Below are 20,555 nucleotides of genomic sequence, written 5' to 3' on the forward strand. Positions count from 1 at the left end.
CTTCTCTGACTGTCAATTGATGAACATCCAGACTTTTAGAAATGGTTTTATATCCTTTCCCAGCTTTGTACAAATCAACAATATCTTTATCGCAGGTCTTCAGACAGCTCTGAGACTGAGCCATGATGCACTTCAGACTATGCTTTTCATCAAGATATTTCTTACCAGGTGTGTATTATATAGTGGGCAGGGCAGCTTCAAACCACTTATCAGTGATTGGGCACACCGTTGACTAAAAATGTTTGGTAAAAACTGATTTCAATTGCTCGTTAAGTCTCCTTAGGCAGAGGGTTCACTTACCTATTTTCCCTTTCTGTCATTGTTTGCATGCTATCCTCATTAAAATAGGAAAACCGATAAATGTTCAGGTTTAGATAAAGCAGACACTGTATTTTCATCTGTGTAATTTTGACAACGATCAGATCACATTTGATGGTGATTTTATGCAGAAATGTGAGAAATTCCAAAAGGTTCAGATACTTTTTCATATCACCGTATTCATTCAAATGTCTGACATGTTTCAGCATCAAAGTTATCAAAGTCGTCAAAATTCCTTTGTATTTTTTTTATTGGTTCAAGTGAAATATAACTGATTGTGTTAAATGTGTACATAATATTGTATGAAATGGATTCCGTTGAATCTAATCGAATCCTGGCAGACTTGTGATATGGTCAAATAGAATACTGTATCAATATGGTATGACTTCATGAAATTGTAGTGATTTATACTTTTACTCATTATTAGCACACAGTGTCCCTTGAGGACTGATTTGGACACCCCTGCTTTATAGTGTGACTTCCTTTTGACTGAAGCTCACCAAAATTCTTCCTTATCCTGTAAAGGAACAACAAATTACTTTTAAGATACGCAGTCCAAAAATCATATAAATAATCTATGTGTTCCTCTCTGAGCCCCCCCACAAGACTTTGGCGAGAAGGACTTGAGGACCAACCCTGGCCTTGTAGCCATCATCACCATCTTCTGCATTATCCTTGCTCTTGTGCTCATCGTAGCCGCAGTGAAATGCATCCAATCACCGAGATCCGACTTTGAGAGGCTTGAAGACGTGCCCATGGTAAATCTGAAAGCAAATACATCGAGGTTTTTGTTCCCACGGTTGCCTAACAGTTGACTGGCGATCCATTTCTTCTGCTATCGTTGTGGTGGATGGATATAGTGTACAGTCCCTGACAAAAGTCTTGTCGCTTATCCATTTTGTTGAAACAATTGCTAATAACCTAACGTTTAATTATTCAATTGGTTTCAGAAATGGCTCATATGAAAGCTAAGACCCCCCCAAATGATGTTGAATGTACAAAAATATATTTGTTTCACTGAAAAAAGATTTATCATTAAATGAAGACATAAAGGTCAAATTTTGGCAAGACAAAAGTTTTGTCACCTCCAGTAAGCAGTGTGAAAATTGAACAAAAAATGTACTTCAAATGCAAAAATATGTCACATAATATAAGCGACTTAAGTAGTGGTGCGGTGAGATCCAAATTTGATATTTTGTATGACTTCCATGGGCTTGAAGGACTGCATCCATGTGGATCTGGCGAGGATTCATACAATTTATTGATGAAGTCATCAGGAACATCAAACATCAACATTTTTGGGTTCCATCTTCCATGCTTCCGCTTTCATCCTACCCCAGACATACTCAATGATGTTCATGTCTGGTGACTGGGCTGGCCAGTCCTGGAGGATCTTGATCTTCTTTGCCTTGAGGAACTTTGAGGTAGAGATTGAAGTATGCGATGGAGCACCATCCATCTGCAGAATTTGTCCCTTTTTATGGTTAGGAATGTAAGAGGCAGCTAAGATTTGTTGATATTTCAGACTGTTTATGTTGCCTTCCACCCTGCAGATCTCTCGCACACACCCATACTGGATGTAACCCCAGACCATGATTTTGCCACCATCAAACTTCACTGTTTTCTGAGTGAATCTCGGATCCATGCGGGCTCCAGTAGGTTTCCTGCAATATTTGCGGCGACTGTGGTGTAATTAAATGGACGATTCATCTGAAAAATCCACCTTTTGCCACTTTTCCAGCGTCCATCCTTTTGACAGGCTGTGGCTCTTGGCAAATGCCACACGTTTTTTTTTTAATGGTCTGCACACTGAGAGATCTGCAGGGTGGAAGGCAACATAAATAGTCTGAAATATCAACAAATCTTAGCTGCCTTTTACATTCCTAACCATAAAAAGGGACAAATTCTGCAGCAGGATGGTGCTCCATCGCATACTTACATATCAACCTCAAAATTCCTTATGGCAAAGAAGATCAAGATCTTCCAGGACTGGCCAGCCCAGTCACCAGACATGAACATCATTGAGCATGTCTGGGGTAGGATGAAAGAGGAAGCATGGAAGATGAAACCCAAGAATGTTGATGAACTCTGGGAGGCATGCAAGACTGCTTTCTTTGATGTTCCTGATGACTTCATCAATAAATTGTATGAATCCTTGCCGGACCGCATGGATGCAGTCCTTCAAGCCCATGGAAGTCGTACAAAATATTAAATTTGGATCTGACAGCACCACTACTTAATTCGCTTATGTTATGTAGCATATTTTTGTATTTCAAGTACTTTTTTTTTTTTCAATTTTCACACTACTTTCTGTACGCGACAAAACTTTTGCCTTGCCAAAATTTGACCTTTATGTCTTCATTAAAGGATAAATCCTTTTTCAGTGAAACAAATATATTTTTGTACATTCAACATCATTTCGGAGGGTCTTAGCTTTCACATGAGCCATTTCTGAAACCAATTGAATAATTAAAAGTCAGGTTATTCGCAATTGTTTCTACAAAATTGATAAGTGACAAATCTTTTGTCAGGGACTGTAGGTGTAGTCCATCTTATCAACTTTTTGAGACACCACTGGAAAACGTAATTGGCCCTTCAAGTACCTCTTTACAGTATTGTGTGTATCATTAATGAGACACGGAGTATACGCCTAATGTTGTAAGATTACAAGAAAAATGTTATTTTTCACAAATTAGGTCCAAGGTTTACCGAGAAAAAGAATACAGTTACTTATAAAGTTATTTGATAATGTGAGAAAACCAGCACTCCTTCCAAAATATCTTAAATGAAAGACAAGATGAGGAAAAGTACTGTAGAAAGTTTTGAATAATTTATTTTTCAATATAAAATATTGCCTGCACACACAATAAAGAATGTTATTGTTATGTATTTTTAGCTGTGAAACTAATTTGGGCTGAAAAAAAAAAAAAAAAAAGGGATTTTTAAGTAACAGTGTGCTCGTTTTATAATTAGTGCAAGTTTCCAAAATCTAAAATCAAACTAAATACTGGTTAAAACAGGTTGTGTTTACCCCATCTGTGCCAAATTGTTACCTACTTGGTCATGGTTTTCCCCGTGCCGAGGCCACCATGAAGCAAAGAGTGATATGTGTACTGTGGAGCCAAATGTGAATGAATAGTGACTGTTGTAGAGTGATGAGCTCCACAGATGGATTGAACACTCAACCATGGCGGGGAATGAAAGATGGCATTGACAACGCATTCGCGTCATTGTTCCTCTTCATCCCTCGGTGGTTTTTTGCTTGCTCTTCTACGTCAACGGGAAAGCTGGCTGGATTGTTTTGCTTGAAAAAGTCAGAGACAGGAAAGCAGTTTGTGTTGTTGCTGAGCTTTTCCCCCCCACCTTTAAGGCATTACTGGTTACCTGATATTACTGTTCAGAGGTTTACACCATCATTTAAATATCACATTACAAATGAACTTGTTGCTTGATATATTTGCTTACCAGGCTAGTGTTAGTGTATGATGTGCACTTTCATACAGCAATATGTACGGTATTTGTTTTTTATGAGGGATGTCTTGATCGCATAGTTTTGCACGTATCCAAGTCCGAGTCACCTGTTTCGAGAAACTGCCGATACTGAGTCCTGATCCGATACCGAAAATAACGTTCGTTCCAAAAATTAACTATGGCTCTAAATTCTGCCTTCCCAATTAATTTCCAGTAGGTCATTCACAGATTCGAAAGATTTCTCATTGACTTTCAAATTGAACCCACCCAAAAAGTATAGCATTTTTTCAATTGACTTTAAATTTAGACTCGGAAAAAAAATCCATACTTACTACCATTGAGTTTCAACAAAAAAAAAAAAAAAAAAATCAATTTTCACTTATGTCGGCTTTCAAATTTAACCCCCCACCCCCCCAAAAAAATCACCCCACCAGTCAACATTCAACATTATTTAACACGATCCAACATCATTCAAAATCCTTCCACATCTACTTGCATTCATGCATTTACATGCAATTTCTAAAGACATTGACTTCTGTATTAGGCCTAATTGTGTTCTTAGTGCAGCATATTAGTTTGAATATCATCAACAATGTAAATCACCACTGTATGAGCATTATTATCTTTGCAAAGGCAAATTGTATTAATATATCTCTTGCACTAAATCACAAGATATTAAGCAAGAGTACCAAATGAAGTGGCCAATGTTATCTGCCAATGCTTATACGGGTACAAATACTGCCTCTGCAAATAGAGAAGGTGATGATTAAAAGATAAGAGACAGGTTTAATAAATGACAGCACAAGTGACGTTGAAAAAAGTGGAGGAATCTGAAGTCTGCTTGAAGTCGGTTAGTTGAAGTTGACTTGTTTCTTGTTAGCTTAAAAGGATATCACAAAAGAAACATCCCATTTTACAAGTCGTGTCATAATTTAGGTGGATTTCCTGTTTGCTCTTTGTATTGTTGCAACATGACTGGTTGTGTCATTCCAGTATTGAAGTGAGCAAGACGGTAAGTTAAGAAAGTGAAGTTAAAAATTAATTATGGCTAAACATACTTGAGCCAGTAACTCAGAATATAATGTAGCACTTTATATTGAAGTAATCTACTTACATAATTTGATCAATAATTTAGGTTTTTGTTTGTTTATCTTTCCAGGACAAAATGAACGAAGGATCTCCATTTGCTCGCTACTCAAAATAACTTGCACGACTTCAAGAGATGTCTGACACTATTCAGCAACAGCAGCAGCAATGTCCTCAATACCCTTACTCCAGTCACCATGCACAACGCGTCACAATCAGTGATTAATAATTCAGCCTGTGCTTCTCCTTTTTCAAAAGACAATCAGTCATTTACTGTCAATGAATCGTTACAATATCACTGCAAGAATCGCATGATTCAAACTTGACCCTATCACTGCTGACGTTTGTAACAGTCAATGTAGACTCTGAATTGGTCGCCAGCCAGTAAGGGTTTCACACCTCAAAGGTTAGGGGTTAGAAATTTACCACTGGCCTTCCTTTGTGGACTGTAAGATTTACCCAGTACTAAAGTTTCCTCCCACATTCCAAAATGTGGACTTTAGATTAAATGAATAAACTACATTGATCATTGGCGTGAATGTTATTGTGAATTTTTGTCCTTACTGTATGTGCCATGCTCATGACTTGCAAACACTTTTTGATCTGTAGTGTATACAGTATGTATTGTTTACATGTATGTTACCTTTGACTTAAAACAGGTAACACTACAGAAAATTGATATATGGTTGAATGGATATTTAAATTATCATTATATGTTAACACAAAAGAAAATAGTGGCTGTCCAGAAGGAAGTACATAGGTAGTCATTTAATACTCTCTCCCATATCAACAAAACTAAAACTCTGTGCTAATTTTGTACTTTATTTCAGGAAACAAAGTCCACTCATTGCTCAAGTAATACGTAAATTGATTTCTGTATGATCATTTGTTATCCTTTTTGTTACAAACTGATGTTATGCCACGCAACACTTTTGTCCCTGCTCGAAGACGTCAAGTTTCCTGTAAATGACTCAGCAGCATGCAACAGCTGTACACACGATTAAATGGTGAAGGGTCAGCGGCGCGACATGACCCACATGGTTTTTTGTGCTCCTAAGGACTTTTCTTATCAGATTTAAGCCTGAATGTGACCTTGAAGAAATATGCAAGACATTAGACACTTGTCAGCGAAATGTTTTGGAATAACATTCTCAAATCGTTCTGTATATATGCTCAGTCAGTGAAATAAATACACATTGATGATCCCATCCGTACCTTGTTTTCTATTGCAGATGTGCTAATCACGAACATGATTACTCTTTTAATCCAGTCAAGATTATTAAATTCGAATGAATGGTGGGTAATACATTCACCTCACAGTTCTGTGAAGTTTGCAAGTTCTCCAAGTGCTTGCATGTGTTTTCTCTAAGTACTCGAGTTTCCATCCACATTAAAATTTAGAAAAACAAAAAACACTGCATTTTAGGTTCCTTGAAAAATGTAAATTGTGATGGTAAATGTGTTTGTCTGGCCCTACAATTCATAGAGCAACTGTATTAATAAGAACTGGTATGGGACGTCTGAATGCACATTGTAAAACAGTATAATTGGTGGGTGACATCAGATAAATGGAAGCAGATGGTACTGTATGGTATGCTCTGTACAGTATGGCAAGGGAAATAATAAAATACATCGGTCACCATGACAGTTTAGGAAGATCTTGAGCAGATCTATATGGACACACATTAAAGTTAATAAGTAATATAACCGTGCAGCCAACAGAAAGACAAAAAGATAAAAGTAATCTTTTTTTTTTTTGTTAATAAATTACTATAATTTCTGAAAACAAGTATTAGAACAGTACAATTAGTAGTATTAGAAGCCAACAATGGCTTCCCTGCTGACCTAGTGTGTAGGTCAGCAGGGAAGCCATTGTTGGCTTTGATGATCCCTATACAGTGGGGCAAATAAGTATTTAGTCAACCACTAATTGTGCAAGTTCTCCCATTTGAAAATATTAGAGAGGCCTGTAATTGTCAACATGGTTAAACCTCAACCATGAGAGACAGAATGTGGAAAAAAAAAACAGACAATCACATTGTTTGATTTTTAAATAATTTATTTGCAAATCATGGTGGAAAATAAGTATTTGGTCAATACCAAAAGTTCATCTCAATACTTTGTTATGTACCCTTTGTTGGCAATAACGGAGGCCAAACGTTTTCTGTAACTCTTCACAAGCTTTTCACACACTGTTGCTGGTATTTTGGCCCATTCTTTCATGCAGATCTCCTCTAGAGCAGTGATGTTTTGGGGCTGTCGTTGGGCAACACGGACTTTCAACTCCCTACGCAGATTTTCTATGGGGTTGAGACCTGGAGACAGGCTAGGCCACTCCAGCACCTTGAAATGCTTCTTACGAAGCCACTCCTTTGTTGCCCTGGCTGTGTGTTTGGATCATTGTCATGCTGAAAGACCCAGCCACATCTCATCTTCAGTGCCCTTGCTGATGAAACATGCGAAACATGGCCCCATTCATTCTTTCATTTACACAGATCAGTCGTCCTGGTCCCTTTGCAGAAAAACAGCCCTAAAGCATGATGTTTCCACCCCTATGCTTCCCGGTGGGTATGGTGCAATTCAGTATTCTTTTTCCTCCAAACACGAGAACCTGTGTTTCTACCAAAAAGTTTTATTTTGGTTTCATCTGACCATAACACATTCTCCCAGTCCTGGATCATCCAAATGCTTTCTAGCGAACCGCAGACGGGCCTGGATGTGTACTTTCTTCAGCAGGGCGACACGTCTGCCAGTGCAGGATTTGAGTTCCTGGCGGCGCATTGTGTTACTGATAGTAGCCTTTGTTACTGTGGTCCCAGCTCTCTGTAGGTCATTCACTAGGTCCCCGTTCTTGTTATCATTTTGACGCCACGGGGTGAGAAGGGAGTTGTAAGTCCGTGTTGCCCAACGACAGCCCTAAAACATCACTGCTCTAGAGGAGATCTGCATGGAGGAATGGGCCAAAATACCAGCAACAGTGTGTGAAAAGCTTGTGAAGAGTTACAGAAAACGTTTGGCCTCCGTTATTGCCAGCAAAGGGTACATAACAAAGAATTGAGATGAACTTTTGGTATAAACCGAATACTTATTTTCCACCATGATTTGCAAATAAATTCTTTAAAAATCAAACAATGTGATTTTCTGTTTTTTTTCCCCACATTCTGTCTCTCATGGTTGAGGTTTACCCATGTTGACAATTACAGGCCTCGCTAATATTTTCAAGTGGGAGAACTTGCACAATTAGTGGTTGACTAAATACTTATTTGCCCCACTGTATATCTCATTTGCTTCCATTGACAGCAATAAACGTCCAATCAGCTTGGACTGGAGGGCAGTTGGCGTCAGCCTGGCGGTGATTATTCACTGATCATTCACTGCCAATCTCCCACCACAAATGGATTGGACATCTATCACGGTCAATAACATCTAACGTTAAAATAGATTGAACAATACAGTGATCCCTTGCTACTTCACGCTTCAAACTTCACGCCCTCAGTCATCGCAGATTTTTCTTCCAATTAAAAAAAAATATATATATACAAATGAGCTGTCCCGAGCCAATTGCGTAGTCTCCCTCTCCCTCCATCCCTGCTCTTTGTTGATCAGCAGTGAGTGTACTAGAGTTGCTTATTAAAGTTAACAATGATTGACAGACGTTGATATTTGATCTTGCCAGAGAAGCAAGCTTAGAAAGCGCTGCATGTGTTAGTCATCGTTTAACTTCTTTAAAAGTTGCTGTGGCAACTTATTGTGTGCAAGTAAGCAGCTTGAGCGGATTTGATTGGACTCACTCAATGAAGCATTTAATAAAGCCGAGCATTTTTTTTTGCTTAGTTCTTGTTTAAAAGTAATTCGGTGGGACAGTAACATGTTTGAAACTTATCATAGTTATTACATTTGAAGTGCTTAAAAAACATTTGCTAATATATATGTGTATACAGTGATACCTCTACATACGAAGTTAATTCGTTCCAGGACCTAGTTTGTAAGTCAAAATGGTCGTATGTCGAGCAGGATTTTCCCATAAGAATACATCATAATTCCATTAATTCCTTCCAATGCTCAAAAACCTACACTAAATCCTTAATAAATACTGCTGGTACTATTGCAAATAGCAATCACACAGAGCAAGTAAATTGTGAAAAAAAATTGGAATATTAATATATTAATAGTAATAATAATAAGAACACCTGTAATAATGTGACAAATCATGTTCTAATGTGGCAGATGTATTTTTGCGTCGCATACCTGAACGCACTGCGTGGTTGACGTGCCAGATTGAGGGAGGATTTTTTACTTTCACTTTACATTGTCAGCTTCTGGGGACTGTAGGCGTGTTGTGTTGCACAAGTTGATGGAATAAATGACTCGAAACCTGACGAAGCTGGCAATTTCTTTGGCGATGTTACACGTTGATAATTGTCACCTTATAACGACTGGCGAACGGAGGTCGGAGGAGGGCCGTCGAGAGTAGACATTCTATGGTAGGGTTGCCACCTTTCAGAAATAGAAATACAGGACACCCCCCCTCGTGTCCAAAACTGTATATGCAGACAAAAAGGAACATCCCCAAAACTCCTAAAATGCATAGACGTGTATCTATTCATATATATTCCGTATTGGTTCAATACAGACCGCAACATTTAATTCCCAATTACGGATTGTTCCTTATTTCAAGGGACAGGTGGCAACCCTATTCTATGGCCATATTGTCGAGCCAGTACATGGATGCGCACACAACGCTCGTATTTTTCTATTTTTTCCAACTTCAATGGTAAGCATCACCTTTTTCCTGTTTTTTTTCACCACCTGCACTAACATTATTGAAACCCATGTTGATTGCTGTCACAAGAAAATCTTCCGTGGGTCCGTCTTGTGGGAAAAAAAATAAACTGTGCCGCTGTCATAGATGGTCGTATTTCAAGCATGTCGTCGGATGTAGAAACAAATGGCGAGACAAATTTTACGTCGGATCTCGAAAAGATCGTGTGTCGAAGCGATCATATGTCGAGGTACCACTGTGCATGTATACTGGTCCTTCCCAAAAATTAGCATATTGTGATAAAGTTAATTATTTTCTGTAATGTACTGATAAACATTAGACTTTCATATATTTTAGATTCATTGCACACAACTGATGTAGTTCAAGCCTTTTATTGTTTTAATATTGATGATTTTGGCAAAACCAAAAATGTTTATCTAAAAAATTTAGCATATCATGAAAAGATACTCCAAAGAAGCTACTAACCTAATCATCTCAATCAACGAATTAACTCAAAACCTCTGCGAAAGATTCCTGAAGCTTTTAAAAATTCCCAGCCTGGTTCAATACTCATAACCGCAATCATGGGCAAGACTGCCGACCTGACTGCTGTCCAGAAGACCACCATTGACACCCTCAAGCAAGAGGCTAAGACACAGAAAGAATTTTTTGAGCAAATATGCTGTTCCCAGAGTGCTGTATCAAGGCACCTCAGAGGGAAGTCTGTGGGAAGGAAAAAGTGTGGCAGGAAATGCTGCACAACCAGAAGAGGTGACCGCACTCTGAGAAAGATTGTGGAGAAGGGCCGATTCCAGACCTTGGGGGACCTTCAGAAACAGTGGACTGAGTCTGGAGTAGAAACATCCAGAGCCACCGTGCACAGGTGTGTGCTGGGAATGGGGTACAAGTGTCGCATTCCCCAGGTCAAGCCACTTTTGAACCTGAAATAGCGGCAGAAGCGCCTGACCTGGGCTACAGAGAAGCAGCATTGAACTGTTGCTCAGTGGTCCAAAGTACTTCTTTCAGATGAAAGCACATTTTGCATGTCATTCGGAAATCAAGGTGCCAGAGTTTGGAGGAAGACTGGGGAGAAAGAAATGCTAAAATGCCTGAAGTCCAGTGTCAAGTCCCCACAGTCAGTGATGGTCTGGGGTGCCATGTATGCTGCTGGTGTTGGTCTACTGTGTTTTATCAAGAGCAGGGTCAATGCAGCTAGCTATCAGGAGATTTTGGGGCACTTCATGCTTCCATCTGCTGAAAAGCGTTATGGAGATGAAGATTTCATTTTTCAGCATGACCTGTTACCTGCTGACAGTGCCAAAACCACTGGTAAATGGTTTACTGACCATGGCATTACTGTGCTCAATTGGCCTGCCAACTTTCCTGACCTGAACCCCATAGATAATCTGCGGGATATTGTGAAGAGGAAGTTGAGAGACAGCAGACCGAACACTGTGGATGAGCTTAAAGGCCGCTATTGAAGCATCCTGGGCCTCCATAACACCTCAGCAGTGCCACAGGCTGATTGCCTCCATGCTACTCCGCATTGAAGCAGTCATTTCTGCAAAAGGATTCCCGGCCAAGTAGTGAGTGCATAGCTGATATAATTAATTGAAGGTTGACTTTGTTTGTATTAAAAAACACTTTTTTGTATTGGTTGGATAAAATATGCAAATTTTTTGAGATAGGGATTTTTGTTTTTTCTTGACTTTTTTGACAAAATCATTAATATTAAAGCAATAAAAGCCTTGAACTACTTCAGTTGTGTGTAATGAATCTCAAATATATGAAAGTCTAATGTTTATCAATACACTACAGAAAATAATGAACTTTATCACAATATGCTATTTTTTAAAAGAAGGACTAGTATATATACTGTATATACTTTTATATATATATATATATATATATATATTTATATAAAAGTATATACAGTATATAATGTACTGTTAAACATTATATATACTGTATATATACTGTATTATATATATATATATATGTATATATATATATATATATATCCATCCATTATCTTCCGCTTATTCCGGGGTCGGGTCGCGGGGGCAGCAGCTTCAGCAGGGAAGCCCAAACTTATATACAGGACTGTCTCAGATAATTAGAATATTGTGATAAAGTTCTTTACTTTCTGTAATGCAATTAAAAAAACAAAAATTTCATACATTCTGGATTCATTACACATCAACTGATTTCAAGCCTTTTATTATTTTAATATTGCTGAATTTGGCTTACAGCTTAAGAAAACTCAAAAATCCTATCTCAAAATATTAGAATACTTCCTCAGACCAAGTAAAAAAATAATTTTATAACAGCAAAACTAAATCAAACATTTGAAAATGTCCATTGATGCACTCAGTACTTGGTTGGGAATCCTTTTGCACGGATTACTGCATCAATCCGGCGTGGCATGGAGGCAATCAGCCTGTGGCATTGCTGAGGTGTTATTGATGCCCAGGATGCTTCGATAGCGGCCTTCAGCTCATTTGCATTTGTAGGTCTGGTGTCTTTCATCTTCTTCTTAACTATACCCCACAAATTCTCGATGGGGTTCAGGTCAGGGGAATTAGCAGGCCAATCAAGGACAGTGATGCCATGGTCAGTGCACCAGTTACTGGTGGTTTTGGCACTGTGGGCAGGTGCCAGATCATGCTGGAAAATGAAATCCTCATCTCCATAGAGCTTTTCAGCAGATGGAAGCATGTAGTGCTCTAAAATCTCTTGGTACACAGTTGCATTTACTCTGGACTTGATGAAACACAGTGGACCAACACCAGCAGCTGACATGGCTCCCCAAACCATTGCTGACTGTGGGAACTTCACACTGGATTTCAAGCAACTTGGATTTTGCTCCTCTCCAGCCTTTCTCCAGACTCTGGCGCCTTGACTTCCAAATGAAATGCAAAACTTGCTTTCGTCTGAAAAGAGGACTTTGGACCACTCTGCAACTGTCCAGTGCTTCTTCTCCATAGCCCAAGTCAGACGCTTCTTCCGTTGTCTTGAGTTCAGAAGTGGCTTGACCATGGGAATATGGCTATTGTAGCCCATTTCCCGGACACGTCTGTGAACTGTGGCTTTTGATACCTGGACTCCAGCTTCAGCCCACTGTCTTTGAAGCTCCCCCAAATTCTGGAAGCGGCTCTTCTTCACAATTTTGTTAAGGCTGCGGTCATCTCTCTTGGTTGTGCAGCGTTTCCGGCCACATTTTTCCCTTCCAACAGACTTTTTGTGGATATGCTTTGAAACTGCACTCTGTGAACAGCCTGCTCTTTGAGAAATTTCTTTTTGTGTCTTACCCTCCTGATGGAGGTTATCAATGATGGTCCTCTGGACAGCAGTCAGATCAGCAGTCTTCCCCATACTTGTGATTTAGTTTACTGAACCAAGCTGAGTGTTTTTAAGGCTCAGGAAACCCTCGCAGGTGTTTCGAGTTAATTAGATGATTCAGGTGATTAGTTGAATAGCCTACTTGTATACTTTTTCATGATATTCTAATATTTTGAGATAGGATTTTTGAGTTTTCTTAAGCTGTAAGCCAAATTCAGCAATATTAAAATAATAAAAGGCTTGAAATAGTTCAGTTGATGTGTAATGATTCCAGAATGTATGACATTTTTGTTTTTTTAATTGCATTACAGAAAGTAAAGAACTTTATCACAATATTCTAATTATCTGAGACAGTCCTGTATATATATATATATATATATATATATATATATATATATATATATATATATATATATATATATATATATATAAAGTATATACAGTATATATACTAGTATATGTAGTGTATGTATAGTATATGTTTAACCACGGTTGACTCTCAAATTAGCCTCTAAAAGGGAAACCAAATCAAATGCGGCTCTTGAGAAAATTTTGAATAGGTAATCATTCCTGGACAACAATTAAAGTTTGACCATTTGACTGTGGCTCATTATCATAAGCGCTATGGCGATAACAGTTGTTTCATGTGATGCCCGGTGATGTCACTAAACACTTCACAGGATTAAAGTAAAAAGAAGTTGTTAAAAGTCATTTTTAAAATTTGTACGAAATCTTGTATTCTAGCATAAATGGTCCATAACATCACACAAATAGACAAATAAACAATCTTCCTCGCGCACGTTGTAGTAGTTTTTATTTATTTATTTATTTTTTACGTCTTGTCATGTGATCTCTCGAAGACGTCACTTTGACGGAGGCCACTCGGCGCCGTGCGTAGCACAGTTCAAACAGTTGCAAGAGTTTGAAGTCGAACAATCCAACCGGGCGCAGTAATAAAAATGCAAGAGGCGATAAGAGCTACCGTGTTGCCCGGTTGACTGGCTTTAAGGACAAAGAGACACTGGAGACGTTTTGACTGTCAACGGTGGCGGAGAAAAGAAGAGAAGACGCCGTCGAAGCGAGAGGTTCACCGGTGAGTTCACGAGTCAAGTCGTTCAAAAGTTGAAATACAACCTAAAAAGTTGTTCCAGAAACGTACATGTGTTCAAACGTGTCGATATGTCCACGACGCTTGGTTTCAATCTATAGCAATTTCATATACGCTCATACTGAGTTGACTATAACATTTACACATTTCTCATTGCCGGTATCTCACAACATGATTCTCAATTTGACGACGTTGTCATTGTGTAATTACAGCATTGTTTTGTGTGCTAATGTGAGCAAAGACACAGGGAATGAAATTGGTCTTCAAACCATGAATCCATTCCCTCCTCCTGTCATTTTTTGTTATCTCCTTCCTTCCACCATATCTCCTTCCTTTCTCCTGTTGCTAACCCCCAAGACAGACAGACAGACACAGGCTTGACGGGGATTATTTTTTTCCTTTATCTCACGGGAAGAGAGAATGCCAGTCTCAAATGTTCATCAGTAAACGCTCCAAAGTCCAACGCAACCTGCTGGCAAAACATTTTTTTTCTCCACTAATAGGAATTTATACAACAGATGAAATTATGTATTGATTTTCAAGGCCAACTTTAACTAACATTCTGATTTTATCAACTGTAATACTGTAGTGTGAAGCGTTTTTAATATTAACACACATTACATAGTAGGGGTATGACAAAATATTGAAGGTTATCGATATGCTCCTGTCAAGAATCGATATATCGTTTTAAAAAAGGTGTCTATTAAAAAAAAAAAAAAAAAAAAAAAAAAAGGCTGCCATTGACGGTGCTCGACGCCCAATCAATCCATTTAGACTGGGAACGTTTGTTCATTCAAAACCAGAGCATTCACAGTCATTCGGTCCGATTTTCGGGGCATGTACAGGTCACTTGCTTTTCATTTTAGGGCATTTACAGGTCATTTCCTGTTGAGTTTGAGTCACTGCCTTTTCATTTGGGTGATTCCCAGGTCACTTCCTGTTCTGTAAACCAAAATAAACATCAAGTGACCCATAAAATACCCCAAAATCAATAGGAAGTAACAGAAAATCAACAGGTAAATGACCTTAAATGGCCCAAAATTACTCATTGCCTGGCATTGGCTGCCACTGACAGCCATAGACGTTCAATCCGTTTGAACTGCCATCCCTCCCAGTTCAAATGGATTAGACGTCTACTAGTGATAAACTCATTCCAATTGACAGAAGAAGCTTGTTTTTCTTTTTATTAGTTTTTTTGGACAATATCCTAGAATGATTTCCTGACCAATGTATCGAAAATCGTTGTATCGCTTTATCGTCAGATCATCGTTCTTGTGAGCTTTGTATCGCAAATTGTATCGTGAGGTACCAAGACGTTCCCACTCCTATTACATAGGCTACTAATAACTGCGATAAACTGTAATAAAGAATGTGAATGTCTCAATCTGTGAGTGCGTGTTGTGAACACTACCAAATGTTAAAAAAAATATATGCCAATGTTTGAGATATGTAGACCTTTACATCTCCTTGGTGAGCAATTTGAAATAGGCTATACATTGAAAAGAAAAATATTTGTTTAAATATGTTCTATCAACATGTTCAAACACGTGTATTTCATAACCAATTTCACGAATATCCAATTTGGACAGCGCTCCGCCTGTGACATTTTTCATTTCGCCTGAAACCTCTTGAATTGTGCATTGTATCTGCTTTCCCGACTGTGCTTAAAATAGAATTTCCTTAAAAATACTAACTCCACACATTGGTTTCATTATGTTTGGGTTTTTCATTGCTAAAGAAGTAATTATTGTTGTTGTTATTTTACTTTGAAGAAGAGGAAAACGTTTAACATTAAAATGACTAGGAGTTTCATGCAAGGGTGTAGGTTTGGTCTCAATATTGATAGGGATGATATAACAGCATAATCTGCAAGTACACTTTTTGCTGGGGACGGGACATTAATAAGATCAAACAGATTGGGTGAATAGAGGTCAAGGCTACATTTCTCGCCAATATGAACCTAATTAATTGATAGGCTAAATGATTAATGCAAAATTAATCTATTGATTTATCCTAACTTTCCCACTGAAAATTTACAGTATAACATCTTAATCTGATAATTTTTCTTAAATCTTGTCGAATATTTTTCTCCATCTTGTTTGGGTGTTAAAGGCTAGTTAACAGATTAATGAGTCAGATTTATACATTTACTTAAAGTAAATATTACTACAGTATTTGTTTTTATTAAGCCCATACATCTAAAGGTTGGTCATTTTTCACCTAAATGAAGAACAAAATGCTTTTGAATAATGTTTTCAACAATATCTATTCTTTAATCAAGAATATTTATGACAAACAAGATTTTTTAAAATATCAAATATACAAATGTTTTGATTAAAATAAGTCTGTTAAGCTTATTTTCAGCTAGCTATTTTATTTCAGCAAATCCAAGTCAGTAAAATTTCTTGAAGCACTGGCAGATCATTTCACTTGTTTCAAGTAGATTTACACTGAAAAGTTTTTTTTTTTTTGGTTCGGGTTTTGCAGTGCATATGTATTGGTTTAGGTGGTACACCGTTTGATTCAAACCTTTGTTTTCAAAAACTACTCAAGAAATGTTTTGAAAACTTCCAGAATAAGTGTCTGGGTTTTATAAGCACATTTAAATTGCAATGTCTGAACACAAATTATATTAACAATCATACACAAGAAATACAAACTTGTCAATCATCTCTTAACTATCCAGGAATGCAAAAAATAAACAGTCCTGCGCATGTGTGTAGTGTTAAAAATGGCCTCGAATGCAGCAGTTCCAAAGTCAACTTAACAAACTTTCGATGAAGGAATATTTACTTACGTGTCATCATGGACGGACATGTAGAAAACTTCTCCTCAGACACATCCTGCCATGTGACTGCACACAACTCAACTGCACGCCGCTCTCTCACCGTTCACGTCTTCGCCGTGCCCTTAAGTATTTATTTATGCCATATTCATGTTGCGCATGTATGTTTATGATGTAACTTGTTTATTTAGCACCTTTGGATAACATTGAGAGTCCAACTGAATGTAAAAAGTGTTTATTCACCACCACAAAAGCTTCGCGAGAGAAATATTATAATGGGAGAAAAATGTGACAGAACACCGGCTGTGAATACGTGTGTGTGAGGGGGCAAGCCGTCATCCAATCAAACTTGCGTTTGAGGGGGAAAAAATGGATTGGCCCATTTAGCAAGTCAAAAAAGGTTCAATGTAAGTCTGAACTACTTGAAAGTACTGTAATTCACTTAATAATAGTAGGGTAAATTCTATCCTTACAACATGGGAAGACAATTTAAATTACCTATATAATTGAAGTCATTATAAAATGCAAATAAGGTTGATTAACCCTTTAACACCTAAGCCTATTTTGGCCGAATTTGCATGCATTTGATGTTGTCTTTATATTTCAAAGAAAAAATTGTTTACAAAGGCCAAGTTGGGTCCCTTTTTTCAGGACACCTTGAACTTCATGTCCAAACTGTTGTTTTCTTCACTGACCAATTATAATCCACATTTTGGACCCAAAAAAGACAAAAAAATCCCTAAATATTTTTTCAAAATTTGTAATGTTGATGTCCCATTGACAACCAAACATGCTCGACCAACCGTTTTGAAGGGTTGATATTTATTCAACTTGTTAGGATAAACATTCAATAGAAAAAATAAGATTGAATAGTTTTATGTTTGACAATTCAACACAAACAGCAGGTATGGTCATAGACATTTTTGGCCTTTATACATACTATGGTCAAAACAGGTTATATACTGTGCAAAATAGTGAGAAAAAAAAAATATATATCATCTAACACAAAAAGGGTTTGGAGGATAGCTCTTTGTGAAGTTAGGTGTTGAACCCATCACCTTATCAAAAGTATATGCAATCAAGCTTCTCGAACACACATCTACATAAAAATTGAAAAGATTATAGTGAAGAAAAAATATATACAGTATAACATTGAAAAAAAGTATTTTAAAAAATATTGACAAATAGTTCCGTTCAATTCAAAATTTTCAGGCATGCGACCCAATAAAGTTTTTTTTTTTTGGCGCACTCAATAAAGCTCTTGAACAGTTCACGGAGCTGCGTCACACACAGCGTCACACAGCCTACTTTTTCACCGCTTGCGCGCTGTTGTCACGTCTACTCACCGAGACGCCGACTCATCCCAAGAAAACAACGACAAATACGGCTCATCTTCTTCCTTGAGTTAATGAAATAATGCATTAGCTTGCACTAAATGTAGATTTAGATTCATTCTGCACGCTTCAAAGTCGCTCGCTCAAACCAGCCGGCCGTTGTTTGCTTCGAATGCCTCCCTTTCAATAGTTGGCACCTCGCTCGGAAATTTATTAAAATGATCACATTCGGTTCGTCCTTCTTGACATCACAACGGCTCTAGGGATATGTAGTCTTTTGTGCTGCTTTTGGTTTTGAAAAAGGACAAGAAATGATGGAAATATGGAGATGGATACATGGTCCATGCAGCGTTTTAATGCATATTTATGAGTGCAATAAAACTATATAACTGAAATGACATTATCTCCCGTTTTTCTTGGCCGATTGACTTCAAATAAAAACTGGTGTGGACATCAACTTCCGCACTTTCAAACGAGACCAACCAGCGGCACGTGGGTGACGTAATTACAGCGTGACGAAGATTCAAAGGCGATATGCTTAACACGTCGCTGCCGACATGTTCAGTGTTAAAGGGTTAAAAGTTGGTGGGGACAGTTTGAGCATCCTGAATAGTTGGTAGTGTTATGTCCCTACCCTCCCTATGCAAACCTACACCCTTGGTTGCATGAATAAGTGTGGGCAAACGGATAGTGACAAAATTTTTAGTCGCAATTTTTTCATAGTTGACTCGTCCCATGTCCCATATTTTGATCAAATTTTATTGTATTTTGTATTCGCCCCCCCAACTCTCTATGCTACTGTGAATAATATCATTTGCTTATAAATTATTAAGTTCACCTTGCATAACATTCTGTCCTTTTTAATATCAAAAAAATATATAGCTCAACTTCCAATAAAGTATAGAAAAGAAAAGTGCATCACTTTGCCTTAATTAAAAAAAAAAAAGTCCAGTCTTATATGATGCTAACAGTGCTCGCTGGTTTACTGTTCTCACACTGCGAAACAAAACGGGACGATTGTTGGCAATTCTTGGCACGTCTTGCCTGAAAAAAACAATTAAGCGGCTTTTTCAATGTGAGTGGAGTGTAATGCTTTTAAGTGACATCTTATTTCATTTGGCTTCCTGCTGTACGTTGCAAACATTTTTAGACACAGACTGGTCTTTTCTCGTCTCCCACTGTATTAAAAGTCAAAGCCAAAAGCCAACCAACCATACGCTTAGTCATATTTCCTCATCTTCGCTCTTGATATCTCCAGTGCTCTTTTCTGTGTGCACTTGTTTTGTTCAAAAATAATTCGCACACTCTGAAAATGAGAGCACCACTGCCACCCACTTTGTCTGACTTCGGCGTAGGCAGTGTGGGATTGATTCCGATTCGGTGGCGGTGTGATTGTGTGTGAGAATGGTTGTCTGTCTTTGTGTGTCTTATACCTGACTGGCGACCAGTTTGGGGGGTGTAGTTAGCCTTTCACCCGAGGTCAGCTGGGATAAGCTTCAGCACCCCGCGACACCGACAAGGATAAGCTGTGTTGAAAATGGATGGATGGATAATGCGGTACATGTTTTCAAAGGCAGACAGTTCTGGACTGCTGGCATGGCATTCTAATACTCACTCTTTTGCTACTAAGCTATGGCCGCTTTTGAATGCAGTGCTCAATCACAAGGCCAATGATTTTCAAAAGAAATGTGAAGACATTCAATTTGTCTTGTCATATTACGGTACGCTTTTCCTCTTTGCGCCAGAGTCCAATTTAATTAAAGACATTTTTCCAGATTCTCAGAATCTTTTGAAGATATAATGAACCACACTTGATTAAGAAACATTTTTAAACCATTGGACTCATTTGTTTAATGCGTTTATCCTGGGTTAGGAACAATTACATTTGAAGAATTCCCCTTTTAAACCCCTTTCAGTTTCCAATTAACCTGTTCGTCTGAAATGTTCCAAGCGTTTTTTTTATTTGTGTATTTGTTTTTTGTTTTTTCCAGTGTTTTGTTATGACTGTCCCATTTTATTTAAATCTGTTGTAGACATCAATATATAGTACACTCTACGACCAGTAGTTAGAATGAATTATAAACCCGATGGTCAAGGAAGGAAAGCGCCACAGGTTCACCTTCTTTTTGTTCATCAAACAAAGGTAAAAATAAATAAATAAATAAACATAATGCTTGCAAAAATTGTGCTATTTAGTTTAGTGTATTACAATATGTTTTAATGGGTTTAAAGTGTGTGGGATGGGTGAACTGCAGTGGGGAGGCTTCTGCAACATATCCCTGTAATATAAGGAACTTAATGTTTTAGGAAATTTACTAAAATTAAAATTACTGTGTAATTAAATAAGAT

The 20,555-nt window shown here is 37.9% G+C and overlaps 1 protein-coding gene across 3 annotated transcripts in view; it reads left to right on the plus strand.

Moving 5' to 3' along the window:
- The first annotated feature begins 13,864 nt into the window (after positions 1-13,864).
- The window catches only part of LOC130918526 (cAMP-specific 3',5'-cyclic phosphodiesterase 4D-like), a 172,059-nt gene continuing 165,368 nt past the window's right edge, over positions 13,865-20,555 (plus strand). For all 3 annotated transcript variants that reach the window (XM_057840280.1, XM_057840282.1, XM_057840286.1), the window contains exon 1: positions 13,865-14,072. The gene's annotated coding sequence lies outside the window, so the exon portion shown is untranslated. The remainder of the gene's footprint in view (positions 14,073-20,555) is intronic.

This window comes from Corythoichthys intestinalis, chromosome 7 (assembly GCF_030265065.1).
Source record: "Corythoichthys intestinalis isolate RoL2023-P3 chromosome 7, ASM3026506v1, whole genome shotgun sequence".
Taxonomy (NCBI): domain Eukaryota; kingdom Metazoa; phylum Chordata; class Actinopteri; order Syngnathiformes; family Syngnathidae; genus Corythoichthys; species Corythoichthys intestinalis.